Raw genomic sequence first — 24,422 nt, 5'->3', positions numbered from 1 at the left:
TGGAGAGCCCCAGACTGCAAATAATACCGTGTCAAGGAAGGGGGCAAATCAGAAGTCGGGTGTCCAGGTGGATGGAGCACACCACATCATTTCAGAATCTGTGGCATGTGAGTGTGCTTTAAAGATTGACTCCCAGGCTCCTGAGGCCAAGTTGGTTCCATAGTAGGGTGGAGTAGCGTGAGGTCAGTAGCTCTTTCAGCCCTGAGAGAACAAAGAAGACATTTTTGTGGCTACCTATTGGGCCAAAGCTCCATGTGTGTATGTGATGTGTGTGTGTGTGTGTGTGTGTGTGTGTGTGTATGGATACATATACACACACACACACACACATATATATACATATATACACATATAGATATACACATAGATATACGCATATATACATACACACAGACACACACTTTATTTAACAGTGAAGAAGTAGAATCTACTGATCTAAGGTGTCTTTCCCTTCAAATGCTCTCTGTTCTCTTTAGGGCTGGTACCTATGTGTTGCTTGAGTTTTTCTGCCTTCTCATTGGTTGTAAACCCAAACACGTGACTGCCTCGTCACTGTCTGAAGGTACAGCCCCCTAGGTCTTAAAGGCATATGTCTCCAATGCTGGCTATATCCCTGAACACACAGATATCTATGGGATTAAAGGTGTGTGCCACCACCGCCACACTCTTGCTATGGCTCTAATAGCTCTGACCCCTGGGCAACTTTATTTATTAACATACAATCAAAATCACATTTCAGTATAATTAGATTACCACCACACCTATGGACATGGAATACCTACCTATTCCATGCATGCAAGACATGCAACTTGCTGGCAGGATCAAGCCATCTCCAGTTAGAGTCATCAAACCTCAGTGTTCACCCTGCCTTCATCGAGCACAAGACTCCTGTCCTCGGTGCCCACACTTCCATAGTGTAGCTGGATGGTCAGGGAAGCGGTCCCAGGTCACCCTCCTGAGAAGAAGCTGCCGCCGTGATTGTCATGGGTCTGCAATTGCATACTCCTCCGTCTTTACCACACTGCCTCCCCAACACCATCTGTGCCAAACAGGAGTAAGGAACCCAGTGACTCCAGGAACAGGTCAGTGGGCACGTGTGCACACCCAGTCACCCTAGGTGGGGGTGAGGAGTGCACTGTCACCCAGAGGACTCTGCTTCCTGCCTGCCATGGCCTAGAGCTGGCAGGTCTGACTTTTTATGTGAAATTCCTCAGATATATAAATGTTGCCTGGAATGAAAAATGATGGTATGAGGCACATAAACATGTTTATGGGTCTGGTGGGGGCTGTGGGCCACCAGTTTGAAAACTCCAGCATTTCAAGTCAAGTTGGGCCCCACACTGTCTTTTCTCATTTTTTTCCTCAGTTCACTTGGTTTGAAGTCATTCCTTTTCCAGCCCTCCTGCCTACAGCAACATCTGCTCTTCTCTCTCTCTCTCTGACCTACTTTGGTGAGCGCCATTCTTTTCGCCTGTAATGTATAACATCACCCTTGTGTTCAGTCCAACTTACATCTCCTTTGAGGTCCAAGTCAAGTCACACTGCCCCTGTGAAGCCTTCCTTGGCAGCCTGCACCACCGAGGACCTGGCAGTCCTGACAAATAAGGACTCCAGGGCAGATGGCAGGAACACTCGGCCCAGGCTGCAAAAGAGTTGACTGGAAAACTCGAAAGAGAACGGGAGCCCAGACCTCACCTCCAGCAGTTCTGATTTAATTGGTCTCAGGTGGAACGTAGGATGTTTTGGGGTTTTGTTTTTATTTTTATTTCATATTCTCTAAGTGACTCTAACTTCCCAGAGTAAAGGATATTTAGATGGCTAATTTCCTCATGGCTATATTTTCATTAATCAGATTGTAGTCATCTACAAAGAAACAGAGGATAGTTAGGGGGCTTTATGCTTATATTTTGCCCACAAATAATAGAGTCCTCCCAATAACAGATATTCTATAAGGTGTCTACCGGCCAGAGTCTTATGTTCTGAGGGTGGCCAGTGAACCGAAGTCTCCGTGTGAGCCATTGGTTAGGGCTCTGTGACTTCCTCTCAGGGGTCCTTGTTTCCACCAGTTGCTAGGCATTGCTCATGAATAAAGTGGCCCCGAGGCCGAACACAGAGTCATACTCACCAGCCCTCATATTGTCTCTCCTGGTCAGAGCGTCTTAACTGAACGTGTGTGGAAGGAAGAAGGTCTGAGGGCTCAGCTAGGACCCTGGAACCCTTGTTCCGTACACGTCGTCTGAAGGAATTTGTTCCCCCTTTCAGTCAATAGTTTAGGTCACCAGAATCAATTCTAAAGACAGACATAAAATCCCTAATAAAATCCAGACACATAGAGATTTTACTGTAGTGTTGCCTGTAATAATAACAAAAATGTAATAAGCAAAACATTCAGCACAGCATGCTAAAATGGTATGGACAGTCATTTTAAAATTGTTTTTTGAATGTTCACTGGAGCAGAGTGAACAAGCAGATTCAATTTACTGTATAACAATGAACTCAATCATTAATTCATTCAAATATGTATCTCTGAAGTCCACCATGTTCAAAACACCAAGGCACTACAGCCATGCTCGCCTACACAGCATTCCAGATTGCTGCTTTAAAGGCACCTTGCAATTTTTTAGTCACACATTTTTAGTAGATTTGATTAAAAGCCAGTTAGATTTCTGCATATATTTTCCATTTACTTTACAAATTCCATAGTGTTTTTTTTTAACTTTCTTCCCTTATACATATTTTCTGGGTGTGTGCTATAAGAAATGATGGTACTTCTTGGATTGTAAAGCATTACATATATTGCTCCTATTTAATGTGTTTTGTTGGTAAATTGTATATCTTAGACATAGAAGAGGGTTAGAAGTCAATACCAAATTTCAGTTTTCTGTCTTGAGCAACTAGCTGTATGGCGAAGATGTTTACTGAGGCAAGAAACCTACATAAAAGAGGTCTTATAATTTGAGATAGCTGTGAGACACCTAAGCTAGAATGCCAAGGAGGCTGTTGGCCTTGTGAGTTATGAGGGTGGAATTAGCCACTGCAGCCATGTCTAGAACTGTACTGAAAACCTGGGAGCTTTGTGGTGACCTATGCAGCAGGAGTAAAGTGATCAAGAACAAGAATTGTTCTGGCTTTTAATATCTGGGAGAATGGGAAAAGAGATCAAGATCCATCTATGTCTGTGTTAGTCAGTTAAAGTATATAGCCTTCATCTTGTCAAACATGTTTTGCTGTTGTCTTTATATTCCTGTATCTGCACTAGAGTGTAAGAAGAGAGAGCCTTGCTTACCTTTGGGCCCACATTATCAGTCTCCTGATAGATGGATGTACGACAATAGATACACATTCCAAAAAGATTCCATATAAGATATTACTGAGGAAGCTAGAAATGATAGTTCAGGGGTTAGACTGTTACACAGAACCTAGGTTTGGTTCCCAGCATCCATGCCAAGTGGTTCACAACCACAGATAACTCCAGCCCCATTGGAATTTGACACATCTGGTCTCTGCAGGAGTTTGCACTCACATGTGCGCGCGCGCACACACACCCACCCACCCCCACACACACGAAAGTGAAATAGACCTTAAAATACCAGCAAATACAAACCAGAAATACATACATTTTAATTTTTGACATATAAAATCTTACCCATAGCAATACAATTATCATTTGACACACCAGAAAAATTACCAATGCACTTCATAACATTTTTGACAGAGTGATAAAATAAATATGATCCAATTGGTAGAGGAAGGAAAAACATTTCAGAAAAAAAACTTATTTAAAGAAGTATTGATAGTAATCAAGGAAGTCACTTTACTCTGAAAAATTTTAACTATTCAAAATATAAATGAAATGTTAAGCTACATGGAAAAAATTTTAGAAGCATTTGCATTTTAATTTGGAGCCTGAGAACACTGTCTGGTGTACTGGTATCACCCAATAGTCCTATCCAATGTGATTTTTAAAAAAAGAAAGAGAAAAGAAAATCTATTAGGACAGAGAATTACAGCAATTTCCAAATAAAATTATTTCACATATAAAAGATGCACAATAGTATCCAAGTTGTTATAGTTTAAAAGGTGTTGTGTAATTTTAGTTTCGATATTTGTCAGTGTCTTAAATGTCTGCTTCAATTTGCAACTAACGACTCGGTAGGATTTTGGTCCCATTGCAAATACAAAAGTCATTCAGCTTCACCTGTGAAGCCTCTTTCTAATTAAAATAGACGGAGTCAATGATCAGCGGTTCTTATTTTAGTGTTAAGCGTCTGCGGATCCATTATAGCATTTTCAGAATTTTTGTTTTAATAGAAAAAGAAGCAGAGGTGGGTTGGGGACTACAGTGCCCAACTGGACAGAAGTTGCCACCTAGACTTGCTAGATTTCAGAACTCAGCTGGTTATGGCAAAGTCACTACCTGGAGGAATCAGGGAATTCCTGCAGAAGAAGCCAAATCCCAAGGAGTTTTTGGTGTTATTTGACTTGTTATATATCAGCTGTATTCTGTTATGAAAATCATGTGTGCCTTCATAGTTTTTCCAATTGACTTTGCCCTAAGAAGGACTAACAGTGTAGACTGATCAGTCTCTGGACATACACATTCCAGGTATTTGGAGAACAGCCTCAGGAAAGGCTTTCTCTGGAATCAGATTATCTCCCTTGGCCACTTTCAAGGACTACAGGAAACACCACTCAGATGGGCGCCCATTGTTAGTCCCAGGTGGACTAGCAATGATAACAGCCCACATGTAAGTCTCCTGACTTACGGTAAATTCCACAAGGAGACACCTCCTAGGAGAGGTGGACATTAAGTAATAGCTTTACACAATTTAGCTCGGACCCTCCCTTTATATACCGAGACTTCCAGGGCACGGGGAGAGAAGAGAAAAGAGAATGGAAGAACTAGATGGGTAAGAACTTGAGAGGAACAAACTGAGATGGGGAAGAACTAGATTGGAGGGCTAAAAGAGAGGACTAGAGGAATGAGATGGAAGATGAGGAAGAGCCAGATGGGGAAGAACAAGATGAGGAAGAACCAGATGAACGAGAAGGAGATGGGAGAGGAGCTGATAGGGGAAAGAACTAGATAGATGAGAACCTAGAAGGGACAGAACTAGATGAAGGAATTAAGATAGAACCTAGAGGGGACAGGAGATAAATATAGAGAAATTAGGCAAGAAAGGAACTAGACGTGAGAACAGAACTGAAGCTGTGTATAAAGGATGTTATGCCAGAGGAATTAAAGCAAGTGGACTATAGAGCTCCATGTGCTGAGATTCTATTTCCTGAAAATAGTCCTCGCTATTAGTAGTTCTCTCTCCTGAGCCCCTGGGATGTATAATATTGAGGCTGGTTCTCTTAATATTATACAAGAGCAAACAAGCCAAGTTAGGCCAAGCAGCCCAGGAAGTGAGCTGTGAGAGGGGGCAGACTGCATTGCGTTGGAGCATCCTGGAGGGTAAGGGTCCTTCAAAGACCCAGCCAGTATGTGCAATGCTGACTGACTTAGGGTCACACGATGTGGTTAAGACAAGCTGGTCCCAAAGTTCAGGACAGGAGATTCTACACAAGGGGAATGAAGAATCAAGTCTTTGACATGAGTGAATTCTCTGTTTCTCAGAATTAAAGTCCTATTGTTGTGCTCAGATCGTGACCCCCAGAGAGACCACCAAAGATGAGCATGCCGGAATGCAAAAGCAAGGTTTAATTCTGGATATCCAAAAGCAATACAAGCCTAGGCAGGGACTTCGTCCAATACATCCATCGCAGTGGAGGCTGGAGGAAGTGCCCACCTGTCTGCAAGCTCAGTTTTTAAAGGGAAAAGTCACAAGGTTACATCATTTAGGGGTGCTAGTACAGGTACAATTCTGATTGGCTCGCTTCTAGGGACTTCTAGAAATTACTTCTAAGGGAGTGGTTGCCCGCCACCATTTCTCATTGGCTGCCCTCAGGTGGGGGCATTTCTGTGGTCAGTTGCCCTGGAAACCAGGGAGAGGACATTCCATAGTCTGGCAGGCATTACCTTGTGACTATCTTGTGACTCTGTACTTTTACACTTCCTGGTTTCTGGAATCTGAACTGACTGGTTTCAGTAACTAATGGCCTATTCCCAAAAGGAGAAATCTTAGGCCTTAGTTTTAGGGTGAAAGCATTTTGGTCTTATGTCTAAGATGGCTCATTTTGGTCTCACACTATGACAGCCTCATGCCACATACTACAAAACACAAAATACCTATTATCTTTTTATTTTAAATGCCCATTAAAATATTAGAGATGGTCTATCAAGAGGCTGTGTGCATAGTTTAAGATTTGAAGTGGATTCAGTTGTTCCTCTTTATGGTACTTAGGTCTGTTGTACTTCCCAAGAAGTAAGGATTGGTGACTTGGCTTCTGTTAAAGCAAATGGTAAATGACTTGGAAATCTTCTATGTCTCTAGTGCCCTCTTTTAAGTGGGGAGTGAGAGATGCCACCCTATGGCTTTGGCAGGTCAAGTTCAAGCTTGGCTTGGCATGGAGCATGCCTATCTGCACAGCAAAATCATGGGAACCATGTTCTTTTTGTCCCTCAGTCTTGACTTTTCAAAGCCTTTCGCAACATGTTAATGAGTGAGATCACTTCATCATGTGCTGAAGGACCTACAAAGTTGACATTTGTTCTCATAGAATGACTCCTTTAGCCCTCACAACTATTATTCTAATTATGGAATACCCTTGGCATGTCCACAGATTCAGGAAGCTTAGTAAAGGGAGTCAGTACTGTACTGCCAGAGAAACCATGTTGCTCATGGTGGGGAGACTGTTTTGTTCCCGTCATTATACGTATATATGTATGACTTTTCCAAATCCATGTGCTAGGATTATGGATACATCATTTATTCTAGGCAAGTAGTGTTTGTGGAGGTCAATGGTGGACTTTTTCCTCAGAAAGTGTGGTTCATCTCTGGAATCTGAGCATGCACACTGAAATGCTCACTCAACCTACTCAGGAATAAGTCATGTGGCTGTCTCAGTTCCCTCATTTGACATATAGCATAATTATCCCCTCGCCCCGTAAGGTATCCTTGGACATTAAATGAATCTGAACAGGGCAAGTGCATAGGACAGGACCTAGCCTGTAGCATGACATTCAGTAGATAGCCATGAGGAAGGGTTGATGTAAGGAGTGGACTTCCTCCTTGGGTTTGGCTGAGAGGAAATTCACAAGTAAGCCTTCGGGTTAACAGAATTTAACAGGCTTCTGGGCCAGTCCCCTCTTTTATTTTGTGTTTTTAAGTCTTCCCTCCCACCTCACTGTCTCTTAAATCCCTTCAGGTCTTCCAAATTTTCTGAAGGAAATGAATGCAGAGAGTGTCTGTGTATGTTCCAGAACATCGGACTCTTCGGGAGAGTCACAAAGACCTGTCTTCTCATTGAATCAGTGCAAAAAATCTGAAAGACAAGGACTGAAGATCCCCAGGAAGCAGCAAAGTGGACACATGGGCTTGAGACAAGCCTCTTCCCTCAGGCCCATGACAACAACACTGTTCGAGAAACACATATGAAGATTTGAAACACTAAAGACAGGCCAGGCAGTTAAGTCATTGGGAAGAATCAAGGGAGACAGGGGGTTCATATGTCTGGAGACTGCACAGAAATCAGCAAGCCATGTGCCTAGACTATGATGGTATGCGGACAAATGTGTGTAGTCAAAAATCTGGCGCTGTGCTCTACCCCGAGCTTTCCAGAATTCAGACGATCAGCTGATCTCTCCATCTCCAAGCTCCTGTTCTCTGGGAATGCTAACACCAGAGCTTGAGTCACTCAAGGACAAAGGCTTGAGCATCTGAACCCTGAAGGGTGACACACACAGAACATCATCTCCTCTGTTGCTACCCCAATCACGGCTGTGGTGGTTTTCCAGGGGAAACAGACTCTCGGGTGACAGGTAGAGTCTGAAACCTCTCCCCAGATGCAGGTACAGCTGCCCTCCCCAAGCTTCTTAGTCTGAGAAACAACAGGACAGGAGAACAAACGAGCCCTCCATGGAGGCAATGGCAGTGCAGTGGAAAGCTAGCAATTGTCCCTGCCTGCGGGGTTTTCTTTCTTGCTTTCTTTCTTTCTTTTTTTTTGCTAGCAGCCAGCCTGGCTAAGGGTCATTAGCTTAATGAGCTATTGTATTTTTTTCCCTTTCTCTCTGAAGAGTCTGCTGAAACATCCTCCCAGGAGCCAAATGAGGAGGCCAAGAAATAAACAGCAGCTGATGGCTGAGGGAGCTTAGCCAGAGAGGCCTGGGAGCTCAGGATGCCTGTGCGGTGGGTGTGCACACCTGCATTGCATGCATGTGCGTGGTTGCGAATGCATATGTGTGTGGAGAGGAGGGGGAATGTGTGTTTGCTGGCGAGGTACAGGCAACGGTGGACGGACAGGCCTCCGAAGAAGTTTCTGGAAATGCGTAGGTCAGTGGGCCGCTCTGGCTTTGGAGAAACTAAGCCCGGAGGGAAGACGAGAAGTTACTTCCCGACCAAATTGATCAGAAGTTATAGCTCACTCCATGATCCCATAAGGGAGCGCCACATAACACACAGGGACAATGCCTTAGATAAATTCGTTTGAAAGTGAGTAACTCTCTACGTGGCACACAGTAGGTCCCGAGTTCACATCTACTAGAAGAAGAATGAGCTGCCTCAGTGCCAGAAAAAGCCCAAAGAGACAAGCTTGATGCTGCCCTTGGCCCCATCCTGATCCCTTCCCTCACCATCTTCAGCTAAGGAGGCCTCATCTCCCTGGGGGAGAGTCTACTGTGATACTCTTCATGATCTGGGATTAACAGACTCACTACTAATGAAGGCTCATTGCTTATTACTGATTACTAATACTGCAGGATCGATGTTAGAATTTGAGAAAGGGGCAGAGAGAATGGAAAAAACACAGCACCTGACCATTTCAGCCCTGCTATATATAAAAACCGCACGCTCACCACAGACATGGCTCCAGAGGTTTCGGGCCTCGCATAGCACTGAAGCAGTAAATCTCCACCGTGTCACTGAGAGGGACCAACCCTCTCTACTGCACAGGCAGCCTGACGGCTCTGTCTTTTCCTCTGATGGTGAACCTGGTGCTCAGCCAGTGTAGGCTTCCCCCAGCTAGTGACCATCTCTGCTGCCTTGTATACGTCTTTGGCAACACGGCTGTTTCATGGTTACTGACTACAGGGGAAAGAATTCTGTATTGGCTGAAGTGCACGTACTTTCTGAAGATGTGCACGCACCCGCACTCCATTGCTTTTCGGAAAATCATGTCACTTTATCCCTTCTGAAATGTGTTGAAGACCCAGCTCCAGCCTGAACAAGGGAAGCAGAGGTTTGCGCTCTCTAGGGACACTTCTTGGGTAAGAACTTTCATTTCTCAAAGGGAAGCTCTTCTTCCTAGATAAGGTTTGGGGATCCAAGGGAGGAGCTCCGAAGGGGGTGTGAGAGCCCTGGAACTGTGCTGAGGACTGTGGGGCATCTCCTGCCCAGGCTGTGGGCATAGTCAGTAAGATCCGCCGTGGAGCTTGGGGAGAAAGTCGTAGGCCTGTGGGGCCTCGTGTTCAGTCCCTTGGGTTCAGTGGATGGGTGCCCCATATCCACAGTGCCCTATAGAGGATAAAATAAGTTCCATATAGTGCCTCAGTTTACCTTCCTGCCAACCTCAGAGCCCTTGAGGCTCATAACCTCTCAGTAACACCCTGAAAGAGGTCTCCTCTGCCAGCTGTGCCGAGAGCTTGGCCATTGCCATGACTCACATCTGTACCAGCTGACTGGAATTCATGCTGCACCCCTTTTAAAGGGCTCTGAATGCCTTGGAGCCGAAGCCTGCCTTCTGCTTCCCCTGTCCCGTGTATGGGGTCCTGTGCTAAGAAATAAGTTAATGGGGGGGGGGGTGCCAACGGCAGAGTCACAAGGTGGGACCAGTCCTTGCCCAGTTCTCATTGGTCCCCTCTCCAGCCACACCCACATTGTGCTCCAGAGCCCAGCACTCTCCTGTGGGTGAGGCAGGGCAGCCTGGTTTCCGGGGCAACATGCTTTCTCTCTCAGAAAGCATCTCTCATTTGCAGTTCTGGGGCCCGCAACTTTCGCCATATGTCGGTTGTCTCTGGCTTCATGATCCCAGCCATATTAATGTTATAATTAGAGCCAGTATTTATACCGGCTCTGAGAGGCGGCTCCTGTGCCTCACTTCATCTTCCCAGCATGGCTGGCTTGGGATATTCTTCCATTTTAGACATGGGGACAGATTGGGAGAGAGAAAGTAAGGGAAGAGAAACAGAGAAAACTGGGAGGGAAGGCCGGGAACAGACACCCATCCATAGAGAACAGGGCTCACGCAGAGACTGGCCTGCCCTGCCTCCTGCCTGCACAGCCTGAGGTCCTCTCCCACCAGGCTGCAGATTGACCCTAGTCACCATCAGCACTGTGATGTCGCCTTCAACCTCTGCATCGAGTTGGGTGGGTCCTCGGACAATAAGAATGGAAGGGGCTGAGAGGGCTCCACATGTTGAGGTGTAGCGAGCCAGGAGCCCTACGCTTCTGCAACTAACACCATCCGAGGCTCACTTTTTATGCTGTCTTCCAGGCCAACCTCAGGGTCTAGTGACCGACCTGCTTGCTCCACTCTCCTCTCAGACCAGCTGAGGCAGCCACAGGCACAGTGCTTTATGGACGGCGTGCAAGCCTGTGTTCTTTCTCTTGGAAGGTGCCGCCGGGCCACACAGCCATGGGCAGAGACTATTGTCCCTTCACAGGGAGGACAGCGAAGAACAGAAGGTAGGAGGACATTTGAGTCCCAGCCTCTCTCCAGTCCGGGGACTGTGTCCCACAAGCTTGACTTTGTGTCCTGATTCCCTATACCCTCTAACACCCTAACCTCCATCTCTCTCACACACGTACTACACACTCATGATGAGCATAATCGCTCCAAATCCAGGGTCCGATTCATTCTTTCTACCCATGGCAAGTCCTCCCCCAGTTTGGTGCATTGTTCCTGTGCATGTCAACCACACCCTGTATCTGCTTATGTCTCACACCCTTGTCCTAACCACCTATGTTAAAAAGTGTGCCTTCCTTAAGCTGTGCTTACGGATTAACTAACCCGGGGTGGCCCTGACGGCCTGTGTTTGCTTCCCAGTGCCCCCCTCCCTCCCCGGCCTTCTCTGACCCTCCTTGACTTCCCCTGACCTTCCTTCACCCCCTCACATTCCAGCCCCAGATCTCCTCTTTGCCACCAGCAGAGACTGTGTGTGACCCACAGTGCTGCCTATGGGCAAGCGGCTGCTCTGGGAGCTGGGAGACCCAGTCAAAAGCTACCTTCTCTGACTTACCTTGCAGCTGGCTTTCCTGTGGGGGAGGGAAGGGGCCTGGGGCAGGAGTCAACCAAGCCACTGAGACCATGGTCCCGTTTGCCTGCTCAAGTGTCTCCCTCTCCTGAGCCTCAGTTTCCTCCACTGTCAAGTCATAGAACCCCAAGCGCCCCCTAGCACAAACATTCCATCCCAGACTAGGAAAAACAGAAAAGCTGAAGGCATGTGCTAGTCTTTTAAGCCCTAGAAAGAAATTGGTTAACAGAGTGCTAGATCCTCTGGACCCAACCTGCAGAGGGTCCGAGTCTAGAACAGGGACGACTCTTCATGACACACATACCACTGTGTGGTACTCACTCCAATGGTCTGGCTTTCACAATCCTGTCTGATGACTCCCTGACACTTTCCACTGTAGTTCTGTTTGTTAGGAAATATTATTTGTACAAAATAACAGGCACTTTCCTAGATGCATACGAGACATTTTGATCACCATCACACTTCTTCATTCTTTTCTTGCTTTGCTCTTATTCTGAGTGACATTTGTTCTCAAAGTCACAGGATGGCTGCTCTAACTCCAGCTGCCAGAAGGTAGAGAATGAATGAATGATTTATTACTTATTTCACACAGCTTTGTGTTGTACTTTTTTTTTTTAAGGATCTTTTCTCAGATGTCCAGTTTTACCATGTGCGGCATGATGGATGCATGTGCCAGCTCAAACCTAGAAGTGCAATTTGGATATTTGATTTTCATACCTCTGCACAAAAGGACCACGTGGGGGATAAATGCTCATGGGTTACTCTATGCTCCAGACTCTTCTGGTTTTCCTCTGCCAGGATCAACAGGCATCACAGTGCTGTTCTAGAGGTAAAGTCCTGGAAGGCAGGGCCCATTACTTAGGCTTTTAGTGTAGAGCTGTGGGCTTCAAGTCTCTGTGCAGGCGCAAGCCTCCACCCTACTGTTGCCTCTGCGAGGAGAAAGTTCTGCAAAGCCAATGGCCGTATTTTAGGTTCCGTTGCAGTTTTGACAGCAACAAGAATTATATCAGGGACACAGTGCAAAATCTTAGAACCCCTCCAGAAGCAAAACAGAAATGAGTAAGGAAGGAAAGATAAGCCAACTGGCTAGGGAATGATTTTCTAAGACCATGTCAGTCTTAAAGAGTCGAGTGCTCACCTTTGTTAGCATTATGCTGTGCATCTATTGCCATGGTGGATTCCCTTAGTAACCTTCCCAAGTCCACCAGGCTGGCTCCTCGGGATGTCTAGTGCTCATGATAGGGGATGGTACCTAAGTGCTGCTTAAGCATACCTCCATTTGGGACTCTGCTGTACCCCCAGAGAGGCTCTCATCTCACCAGTGTCTCTGTACTCCACCCCATTCTTTCTCTGGGAAGTCACTCATATCTGGCTCTCTTGGGTCCATCTCCTTTCCCCACAGACCACCTGCCAGGGTACCTGGGAACAGCAGTATGAGGGTTGCCATGGGGTGAAAGTGGATATGAAGAAGACTTTTGCCTCTAATTTTTTTTTCTCCCTCCACTGCTGATTCCCATGCTGTATACCACATGGCCTTCCTAAAACTTGAAAGCCTTCCAGTTCAGTCTGGGTCGCACTGAAGTCACCTCAGATCTTACAAATAGCTCTGTGTGTCAATCAAAAGAAGTGGTGTCCCCCTGTTGTCCTGTGCTGAAATCACACCAAGGTGCAACCTCCCGAGCCATGTCTTTTTTATGAGTCTAAAACGGTGACACCACCACCACCACCACAACAAAAATCTCTTCAATAGCAGCAGTGAATGAAAGCTATTTAAACCTGAATCGAGGCCGCCATGTTACTCTACCATCTTCCTTGGTCTGAGAGCTGTGAGTACTGCAGAATCAGAGGAGATGAGGTGGAGCTTGAACAATCTTCTCCAAAGCCCACCCATCGTACACAATTGCAGAAAGACAGAAGACTGCTCGCTCGCTCGCTCGCTCGCTTGCTCACCCAGAAGGGTGACCCCTGCTAACTGCTTGGCCCCTTTAGACACTTTGGGATGTGGGACACACTCCAAAGAGACTGTGTCAGGACACTGTGTATTTAGCAGAATTAATCTTCACACTACGCCGAGGAGATGAGTACTGCCGTTCCCCCCCCCCAACTGAAAGAGTCACATGCTCACACCCAAAATCTTCCAAGCACTACATTGGTGTAGTGGGTAGCTGTTCTAGCTATGACCTTGAAGTACCATCCCAAGAGAGGCTGCAAGTAACTGCTACATCTGCCTATGACCTTGAAGTACAAGCCACAAGGGACCCTTAAGACATGGGATGCATGTAAGTGGCGCTCTTCTTTGCTCCCACGTGGTTTGGATGCTAGGACGGACCAGGCAGATCTCAGACTAGGCAGAAGGTCAGTGTGGGACATAGCTCGGCATTCCCACATCCTAGAATCAATCTCCTGTGCTGAAGTGAGTTTTACTCCCTAATAAATTCCTTGGCCCATTCAATAGACTCTGTGGATTTCTCGCTACACACCGGTCCACTGCCCAATTAGATGAGCGCTCGAGGAGACCCCCGCATGGTGCCATCTTTACCTCCACCCAGCAAGGGCACTAACCAGTTCCACTGCATGGATTCAGACATCACCTAAACACTTAATTGTAAAAGCATTCAAGCGTATTAGCTTTTTCTCCTAGCTACAGGTTTGGAATAAATGATACACAGTGAGACTCACTGATATGCTGGAAAAATACCTAGTTTTTCACTAAAGTCTAGACTCCTAGCCCATGAATCTCGTTTAGCTCACAAAGAAGTTAGTGCTCAAATAATTTCTATTCTGTTTCAGCCTGTCAGGCACTGTGGGACTGGTCTGGCTTGCCTGAGAGCTCAGTATTATTTGGTGTATTTAATTCTAAAGTTTGTGGTGAACAACCTAAGTTAAATAATGCATCAAAAATGGTGTACTTTTCCAAAGATGCTATACTCTTCATTAATTCAGCTAGCAAATACCACCCCATCTGAGAGCAGGTGCCTCTAGCAGACAGAACCGAGGTAGTAAACCAAGTGTATCAGTAGCTCAGGCAAGCTGGAGGACGCTAGCTGCCTGAGCTATTTTTGGGTGGTTCAGCAGATTTCTTCTTTCCATAATAAGTGAGTTTTTCTCCACAGAATTTTAAATTTAACTGATTTTTCCCCCTCAACAAAATAAAGTTATTCCAAAAGGGAATGTTCATTAACTCTGTACCACGAGTTACTTTTATGATCAAGCGCCACAAAGAGAAAAGGGTCAAGTGTCTCTTTTTCCAGGACAGCCCTCGCTCTGTGCTCCTAGAGACTTAGAGTGATCTCAACATAAAATGATCACCTACTCTTCTATGTAGAACTGAAAAGTGGCCAAGCGCTTCTTCCTGTGTCAATATGAAACATGGTCCTTTCTCCAAAGTGAGTAAGAGAAAGTATATTCTGAAAGCAATATGAGGGGCCATAGCCCAGAATACCCCAAAGGAAATATTCTATCACAGAAGCAGTTCCGTGCAATTTTTATGTTCATGGAACAAAAGAAAGTCATAAATCGTTTACCAAATACATTGGTATAAAACATCAGGCAGTTATGTTCCATCTAGCTGGGATGTCTCTAGTATAGACCCCAAATGCTTTCTGATGACGATCTTAGCTGTAGGCCTGATAGAGGCTGACAGTCTGCTAAGTTAATATATTCCAAAGGTTTACTCAATAGTCGAAAGGATGTTAGTTCAGGTTCAAGGGCTGCCCACAAATTGCTGTTATGGGAACTAAAGATAACCCAAGACTGGCTCTCAATCTTCAGCATCCCAGTGTTCTATAGAAAGGAAGCCCTATTAATCATTGTGTGCAGCATCTCCCACATGGGTGTGGCTGAATCGGGGAGCTTCACTGCCCACTCCAAATTAACAAATGATGGCAACCCTGACAGAGTAAAACATCAATACCATTTGTCACCTGATCAATATTAACAGCCATAGGAAGCTGATCTTCCTATGTCTATAAAGACCTCTGAATGGAAAGAGTGGTGCCTTAGTTACCTTCCTGTAGCTGTGATAAAATGTCACGACCAAGGTGACTTATATAAGGAGGCATTTACTTTGACTCATGGTCCCAGAGGGAAGAGTCCATCATGTGTGGAGGATCCAGAACAGGAAGCAAACAGCAGCAGCAGATGAGAGCTCACATCTTTGACCGCAAGCAAGAAGCAGTGTGAACTGGAATTAGGGTCAGGATTTAAACTCTCAAACCTTTATCCAGGCACATTCTTCTAAAGTGGAACACTGATGTAATGGACCAGGTAAAATTTACTAGGGAAATGAAATCAGTACGATACACTAACGACACAGAACAAAGTAGGCGCGGCTACCAATCCAGCTGTCATTTGTGGTCCTGCCATTCTGCCCAAGGGCGGCAGTGATGGGAACCGACTGCAAGCCATGCTTTTCTGCTGTATGCTCCTGCTCCGACCACCCAGGAGAGAAAGCCTGATGCCTCTCCTCCATTCTTATTTGTTCATGTACTCAGAGAAGACCACGCCCCACAGAGCTAGATACCCCAATGCCATTGGCTGAACGGATCGAATTCTTACATCATACTTCCACCAGCCAGACCATGTCTCCTAACCCTCCCCAAAGCCAACTAGGGGCCAAGAGTTCCCATGCTTGAGGCTATGGAGGACACTTCTTTGGGATTTGTGCATGGGAAGCTGGTTGGGTTGGTAAAATTCAGGGAAGAACAATAGCTAGTTGTTTCATTTGTTTCCAGTGAACCTCTGCATTTGTTTTTCAGCAGCGCTGGGCCCTGGGGCAGGGCCAGCCCTTTCATCTATAAAATGAAAACCCAGTGTCTCTTCACATTTGTATGGCTACCAAATGAGAACAGAAACAAATCATTTCTCTCTCACACACAATTAGATACAGCTATAGTAAACTAAGTTTTCTTTCTGGAAAAGACTGTCACACCTCTTACATCTTGCACCAGTCAAGACTGAGACATACCCTCCCATGGGCAGATGGGAAAGCCACTGCTGGGCTGGGAGTTCAACCACTGCCTTGCCTGTTCCCTGCTGAGATGACATAGAACAACCACCACACATAGAAGAGAACCCATCAGGGACTGGACCAGCTCACTTCCCCAGGAGTCCTCCTGGCTGTCACTGTTGAGAGTGAACCAAGGGTGTTGGCACAGATGCCATTCAGGAAGGAGTAAAAAAGGAAGCCGGGCCTAGTGGCACAGACTTGTGAGGCCAGCTTCTGAAAGGACCAAGGATACAAGTTCAAAACCTCCATGAAATTCAGGGTTCAAGGTCAGCCAGAGGAACTGAGTGAGAAATGTCTCAAAATAAAAGGGGGTGATATAGCTCATGATAAAGGTTTGCCTAGCATATGAAGGACCCTGGCTTCAATCAATAGGAAGGAGGAGGGGGATGATGATGATGATGGTGACTAGAAAGAGGAGAAGGTGGAGGGAGAAGAGGAGGAGGAAAGAAATAAAGAGAAAGGATGGAGGAAAGGAACATTCCAGAGGAGGCTGTGAATGCTAAGGGAGTGAAGACGCATGAGTCCAGTTGCTTTTTGTAAAACACAAGTCCCATCTAGCTGCAAAGCTCTGTTATTCTGTTGCATGGTCAACAATATAATGGATGGTAGATAAGAATTTTAAATAATTAACTGCTCTTTGCTGAACTATTGGTTGCCGACAGACTTCAGTTGTATGTCCACTGGTGAGTCCGCCAGGCTCCAGTGAATAATTCCAACCCTATAGCCACAGGCAACCCTGCTGGATCACAAAACAAAACCAATGAATAGGGGAAAGGAATTTGTAGGCAAGGGAAGAAGTTGATGGGAGATGGGAAAGGTTGATGGGTGGGAAAGGTTGATGGGGTGGGAGGGGCTGATGGGGGTGGGCGATTGATAGAGGTGGGAAAGACAGAGGACAGAGCTGGGGACAGACTGCTCAAAATGCATTATATACATGCATAAAACTCTCAAAGAACAAATTTAATTAATAAAACTTTTTTTTTTTTTAGTATTTCAGATGTCTGATCTTGAAAGACTTGAAAAGTTTTGCTGTGGTTCTTAGCAGCGTGTACTGAGCTGATCTGATTTGATAGCTGGGTTGTCAATTTACTTTCTGACTGAGGAACTTAACAGATTTGGCCCACATCCCTGTGCTTCTGCCTGCAAAGGTGACCTGGGAACCTTGTTCTTACACAAGCTCCACACTGGCAGTCCCATCGCACTGTTGAGAGACCAAGTCCCATACCCAAGTCTTACACTCAACTAGGATTTCAACACCACCTCATCCAAGACAAAAAAAAGAATCATGTATTCTACTTTTCAATTTCCCCAATGCAAAATCTACATAGATTCTTCCACATAGTAGCGCCAAGAATGGCTCCCCAGCATATGAAATGGATACTCAGTGGCGACCCTTTGAAAGCACAGAGTCCAAATTGTCTTTGAAAAACAAGTAAAACAGTCATCAAATCAGCCATTAAGCCGAAAACTAAAAATCTGGGCAGCCCATCTTATGGCAAGCACTCTCCCATTACAGCGCCACCCCAGAGCTTCCGAGCCCTGCCTGAGCAAGTAAACAGCTCATCGACTTCCCTGCCACACCCCCAATATCATCAGAGTTCCATTATCCTGTGAGTGATGGCTGGTGGGAAGGCCATAGCTACAGCGTGAGAACCGTGTTGGTGATATTTATGCTTCTGTGTAAGGGGGAGATTTTAAAAAGAGAGAGAGAGAGAGAGAAAATTCATCTTGGACTCCCTGGCACTCCAGTAGAAGCCAGGCAGGCCCCTGCTGCTGTGTCATACATTATGTATTGTGGAATTGCTTGTGGCAGCATCCGCCGTGTGCTGCCCACAGCACTCCCTCTTCTCATGGAAGCCAGGTCCAGCATGGGGCTCACATGTGCCTGCTCTGGAAGAGAGAGAGCACTAGAGGGAAGCAGACACAGCAGCAGTGCTGTGAGGGCCATTTCTCCTCTGTGGTTAGATGAGCATGCACTTTATACCCGTCCAGTTTCGGTGGGTCATGCCAGCCTGGGGCAGTGTGGTTTCTACAGAGCACAGGACAGGAGACAAGGAGTGAGACGACGACGAAGCTCTACGAAATTCAGCAAGGTCTTTGAGTTCATTGGCCCTGACTTGGGAGGCATTTATAGGGCTGGAATAGCGTCTGGGCTCATGGCCCCTTAGAGGCAAGATACAGAGCTGACACCTAGACCTGCCCACTGGATAGTATGAGGCACCTATCAGACATTTGCCAGAAATGGATTGATCAGGGAATGTATTCACCTGCGATGAATGAAGAAAAGAGGAAGCAGGCTCAACCTTAAAAGAACAGAGTGCTCTGGGGCTGGTGAGCCCTGCCCAGCATCACTAGCTCTGAAGAACCAAGGCAACAAGAGTGAATCCACATGCTGCCAACTCCACATTGACCACAGCTTTTATTGTGTCCTCTACATCTCCAACAAGGGAGCATGGCCTAATTCTTACAGTCACAGGCAAAGATGACAGTCACTTCCACAGAGTCTAGTATTCAGTCACTGGAAAGAGTATTGATGATATTCTACCTACTGAAAGGCCAGAGGCATGTAAACTTAAGAGTATGTTACTGCTAATGTGTTCAGATTTCTTATGATACTTTGAGGTGTCATTTGTAGCCTGTTTTCAAATGTTAACCATCCTGAGAGCATTTTGCAAAAACACAGAAGAACTGTGATCCCTCCCCCATGGGTCTGTCATTAAATGAAGAAAATTAAAAGCTGTAGCAAATTCAATGGCAGTGGACCTATAACGAGCTTTGAAGGCTACTGGGGATAGTCTCTGGCTCATGCCATAACATCTGCAGTGACATCTGAATGACATTTGTCCTTGTGTGTTTGAGCACTTGGTCCCCAGCTGGTGGTGCTATGGGGGAAGGTCTTCACTGAGGATGGGCTTTGAGGGATGATAGCCTGGCCCCACTTCCTATTCTCTTGCTCCGCTTCCTGTGTGCAGATGAAATGTGACCACCCTGCTTCCTGCTCCTACACCACCATGCACAATGGATTCCATAGGACATAAGCCAAAGTAAACCCCTTCCTTCTTCCTTAAGTTGCTTTTGTTGGGGTATTCTATCACAGCCACAGAAATGCAACCAGTGCTTTAATAACTTACATGCCTCCGCACCCCATTAATGAGTAACTGAAAACCTCAGAGAGAAAGATTAGAGGTGTCAGTCAGGTTCAAAGGAAACTCTAATTCCCCAGGCCCCCAAAGGCTACCCAAATATCCAGAAATGAGCTCCAACTGAACTATAGCAGCATTTCTGGCAGTTGGACAAAAGCCAGCATTCCTTGGGGACTTGTGAAACTGGTTCCCATCTACCCAGAATGAGAAATTTCCCTTAACCTCTGGCAGAGGGCCCTATAGCTACCTGTGGCACCTATTAGCATATCAAAGCCCATGCTGGCTTCCATGCTGGTCCCTCAGCATCATAAGCATCTATTACACATTTCTTGTCCACATCCTGGCTCTTCTCACCTCTTCCCCTACCCTTAACTCCTTCCAGATCGTGAGTTTCCTTCCCTACCCCAGCTACTTATCCTCCTCATAACCCTGCTATTCTCACTATGTTCTCTCTCTGCTCTGCTCTGCTCCTGCTTCCCTCCCCGTGTTTTCATTATTCCTTATCCTTGCTCTTCTCCCCTCTCTCATGGATAGCCCTGGCCATGTCTGGTTTGCTGGCCATGTTCAGTCTACTTCTTTCTCTCTCTACTCTGGACTCTTCTAGATTTCAACGCCCTCCATATCTCTAATAAAAACTTTCCCCTTAACCATGCCGTGGAGCAGTCACGTCATCAGTTTATACAAAAGGCAAAGTCCTTGTTGTTCTTCCTGTTGCTGTGAGTGAACACCTGACAACCCAGCTTGAGGGAGGAAGGGTTTACTTTGGGTCACAGTTTGAGAGTGCAGGCCAGCTCTGAAGGGAAGACACAGAAGCAGGTGAGTGAGCAGCTGTCACGTCACATCACAGCCAGGAAGCAGGGAGCGATGGATGTTGGTGCTCAGCTCTCTCCTTTTTATTTAGTCCAGAAACCAAGCCCATGGGGTAGTATTGCCCACCCTCAGGGTGGGTCTTTCTTGCCCAGTTGAACCTTTCTGGAGATACACTCATGGGACACACTAAGAGGTGTGTTTTCACACTGAATCTAAGTCCTATCAAGCTGACATTCAAGACTAGCCATTAAAGGAAATCTTAAAGGAAGAAGGAAGAAATGGAAAACAAGTACTTATTACTTAGCTCTACAGACCACAAACATCCCATTGGATGGTGACACCAATTTGTTAAATGTCTCACACACTACAATCTGAGGTCACTCAGAGCCGGGACTCAGAGCCGGGATGAAGCCCACCCCTCTCACTTTGGTCTATGCTCTTTGACACATGCTCACTTTGGACTCACACAATGACATCATTTCCCTATTTCTTCTCTCCAGGGATGCTATGCCTAGTCCATTTACCACTATAGTGGGTTGACTTCTTTCTAGGCAGACACCAGGATCTCTGGAGATTCTACTGATAGAGAGACTGTAGTTGTATAAGAGCAGGAAAGTTCAGAGAGGCCTGTGACTCACTCTGTACATTTTTCTCCAAATTCAATTTCACAGTGGTATAAAGACTAAGTCTGAAAGTATATAAGTCAGTAAATAAATATCTTTGCTACACTTAACTCTTTCAGTTTAGTAGATAGATAGCTGCGACTAGTGGGTGATATTTCACAGAAACAGAGCAAAAAAAAAAAAAATGGAACATGAACCTGTACCAGCCTTCCTCTGCCCTTACCAAAGGCAGTCACATATTCCATATGTGTGGACAAAAGACAGGGGGATTTCCAGATCCTTGGGTACCTGATTGACTACATGGAACAGAGTCATGTAGTGCATGCAATATGAGCCAAAAATCAAACTAGGTCTCTCTGTGGCTGGTGGCATCTGTAGCCAATGAGACCCTTAGGTGGTTGTTTTTCTGACTTACATGGGCAACCTGAAGTTCTCTCCTTTTCCAGCTCTCCTGATATGATCATCTGGTTCCTGCTATTGGGAGAACCATGTTAAGGTAGAAACTTAGTCACACCATTCTGCATCAGAAATCCATTTGACCTGCCATGACCAATGTCATCCCGCTTGTCATGGACATAAGTTCTTTCAGTATTTGGCTCCAATATTGGATTCAATCTCATTATTTCTCCTACTGTATATAATCCATCTGCTTCATGAAGCTGGACCATTCACAGAGTAAATATTCATTTTCTAGTATCCTCTTGAGCCCTGGAGATACAGAATAGCTAGACTAAAACAAAACAAACAAACAAAAAACCACAAGGCTTTCATGAGAGATAGTAGATAATAGAACTTTCTAGAATGATGAAAATGTGTTTTATCTCTAGTGCCGAATATAACTAAGTACAGAATCTCTGAGTACATGAATTTAGATAAAAAAAAATTTTAAGTCTAGCTATTGCAAAGCTAAGTGTAAATGATTAGATTTTTCAAATTTTTATTTATTTGCGTGTATGGATGCTTTGCCCACATGTGTGTCTATGCACCACCTGTGTGTGCAATGCCCAAGGAAACAAGAAAAGGGTGACAGATCCCTTGGGACTGGAATCACAGATGTTTGTGAGTCACCATGTGGGTGCTGGAAATTGAACCTGGTTACTCAGGAGAACAGCCAGTGCTCTCAACTGCTGCACCATCTCTCTAGCCACAGTTGTCTTAGATTTTTTTTCTAATGTCAGTATAGTTGTGTAGGCAGAAAGCAGATGTTCACAATGAAAAGTGAACACGGTAGAAGCATGAGGCTGTGAGAAGGACCTCAGGGAGAGTGAAACTGGAATAGAGGCTCATCAAACAGAGGTTCAAATGTAAAATCATAGAAGGAATGGTGTTGCTATGATTGATTGATAAATAAAATGCTGATTGGCCAGTAGCCAGGCAGGAAGTATAGGATAGGTGGGACAAACAGAGAAGAGAGGCTGGGAGGTGGAAGCTGGGAGAGACACCAGCCTGCCATCCAGGGAGCAACATATAAAGGCAACAGGAAACGCCACGGAACACATGGCGACATATAGATTAACAGAAATGGGCTGAGTTAAGTGTAAGAGCTAGTCAATGGTAGGCCTGAGCTAATGGCCAAGGAGTTTAATTAATATAAGTTTCTGAGTGATTATTTTATAAGTGGTTGCAGGGTCCGTGGTGCTAGGCGGGACTGGAGAAAACTCCAGCTACATAATGGCTAGTTTGATTTGCAGAGAAGGATCTTGCGATGAGCCAGATATAAAGACAATAAAAGCTGGCCACGAAGATACCAGAGAAAGTGTAGGAAGTGCGAAAGAAGGAAGAAGCTTGGTGAACCGAAGAGTAGTGTTGCTGACAGAGAATGAAAGTGAGAAGATGCTGCATTGTTCTGGGACGCTGAGGCCTGTGGTTCTGAGGCACGCCCACCTCCGCCATCTACTCGACAGTTGTTGACTCTCACTCTTTGCAAACGTGTCTTCCTTCTCTTCCCATCCTTTCCACTCTTCCCTTTCACAAAATATTTTTTCTGAGCCCTCTTCCTCTTCTTACATAAAAACTCCTCATTTAAAATATGGGGGGAAAGTGCCTAAGTCTTATTTTCTGAGACACTACAGTGCAAAGGTAAATCTGTTTATTCTTTTCATATTTCCTGTCATTCTATTTAATTTAGGTTGTTTTGATTGTTCTGTACTAGGGTTTTGCCAAGAAAATGCCAGCATCTTGGGACTAAAACTCATGCTCAAACAGATTCTTTAATGTGGTCATGCTCCATAGCAGATACATTTTATTGATTAGCTGTCATCTATTAAGTTAGAATGCATATATCCTTGATATTGACCACCATTTAGTTTTAAGTGTGATTGACTAAGGCCCACATTTATCGTAAGTTTGGAATGCCCAAATCATTGAGCTCTTCTGATAAACTGTGAAGAAGCTAGGAATTACCACTCCGGCTTGAATCTTCAGTCCTTGGCACAAAATAGATAATGTATTTGACACAAGGTGGTGTAATATGCCTTTAAAATATACTCTGGGGGCAAGAGAGATGGCTTGGTGGTTAACAGCACTCCCTGCTTTTCCAGAATATCTGAGTTCAAAGCCCCACACCCACATCAAGTAGCTCACAACTACAGCCATCTGATACTTGACAAGGAGGCAAAAAAACATATACTACGGAAAAGACAGCATCTTCAACAAATGGTGCTAGGAAACCTGGACATACTCATGCAGGAATGAGATTAGACCCATATCTATCATCTCGAATGAAAATTAGATCCAAGTGAACCAAAGACCTCTACTTGAAACCTGAAACACAAAAGCTGCTAGAAGAAAACATGGGCATTGCCCTGTAAGATGAACAGGGACAGACTTTCTGAACAGAACTTCACTGGCCAAGGAATTAAGGTCAGCAATGACAACTGGAATTACATAAGACTCAAACACTTCTGAACAGCCAAGGAAACAGTCAATCTGTTGAAGAAGAAACTCAAAGTAAAAGAGAATTCTTGCAAGCTCTACATCCAACAGAGGACTAATATCCAGAATACACAAGGAACTAAGAAAACAAAGACCAAAGGAAATAATGATGCAATTCAAAGACAGGATAAGGACCTAAACAGAAAGTTGTCAACAGAAGAAGAAAAAAAAAAAAAACTGGGTAAGCAATAGCTCAAAGAGTGTTCATCATCCTTAGCAATTAGGGAAATGCAAATTAAAACAACTTTGAGATTTTATCTCATCCCTGTAAGCATGACTAAGATCAACAAAACAACCAAAAGCAAACGCTGGCAAGGTTAGAGACGCAGAGGAACCCTCATCCGCTGTTGGGGGGAATGCAAACTTGTCCAGCTATTCTAAAAACCAAGATGGAGACTCAAACAAACCAACTTACTATAAAATAAAAATAAATCTGTCGTATGGCCCAGCTATACCTAATTTCTTGGCATATGCCCAAATGACTTGTCATCATTCCCCACTGATCCTTACCTAGCAATGTTCATAGCGTCCCAATGCACGATAGCTAGGAA

At 45.2% G+C, this 24,422-nt stretch overlaps 1 long non-coding RNA gene across 7 annotated transcripts; it reads left to right on the top strand.

The window, feature by feature from the left end:
- The first annotated feature begins 2 nt into the window (after positions 1-2).
- LOC121825083 (uncharacterized) lies at positions 3-19,113 on the top strand. 7 transcript variants are annotated; one of them, XR_013046974.1, is made up of 6 exons: positions 4-107; positions 7,312-7,954; positions 8,180-9,367; positions 10,594-10,784; positions 11,973-12,182; positions 17,351-19,113. It is a non-coding gene; the product is annotated as an uncharacterized LOC121825083 (long non-coding RNA). The 7 variants fall into 7 exon arrangements; XR_013046976.1 differs by lacking the exon at positions 11,973-12,182; XR_006067170.2 differs by having other exon boundaries at positions 7,312-9,367.
- The last annotated feature ends 5,309 nt before the right edge of the window (positions 19,114-24,422 follow it).

This window comes from Peromyscus maniculatus, chromosome 22 (genome assembly GCF_049852395.1).
Source record: "Peromyscus maniculatus bairdii isolate BWxNUB_F1_BW_parent chromosome 22, HU_Pman_BW_mat_3.1, whole genome shotgun sequence".
In the NCBI taxonomy this organism is placed as follows: Eukaryota; Metazoa; Chordata; class Mammalia; order Rodentia; family Cricetidae; genus Peromyscus; species Peromyscus maniculatus.
Note: the sequence above shows the minus strand (reverse complement) of the source record. Positions and strands in the feature narration are given on the sequence as shown.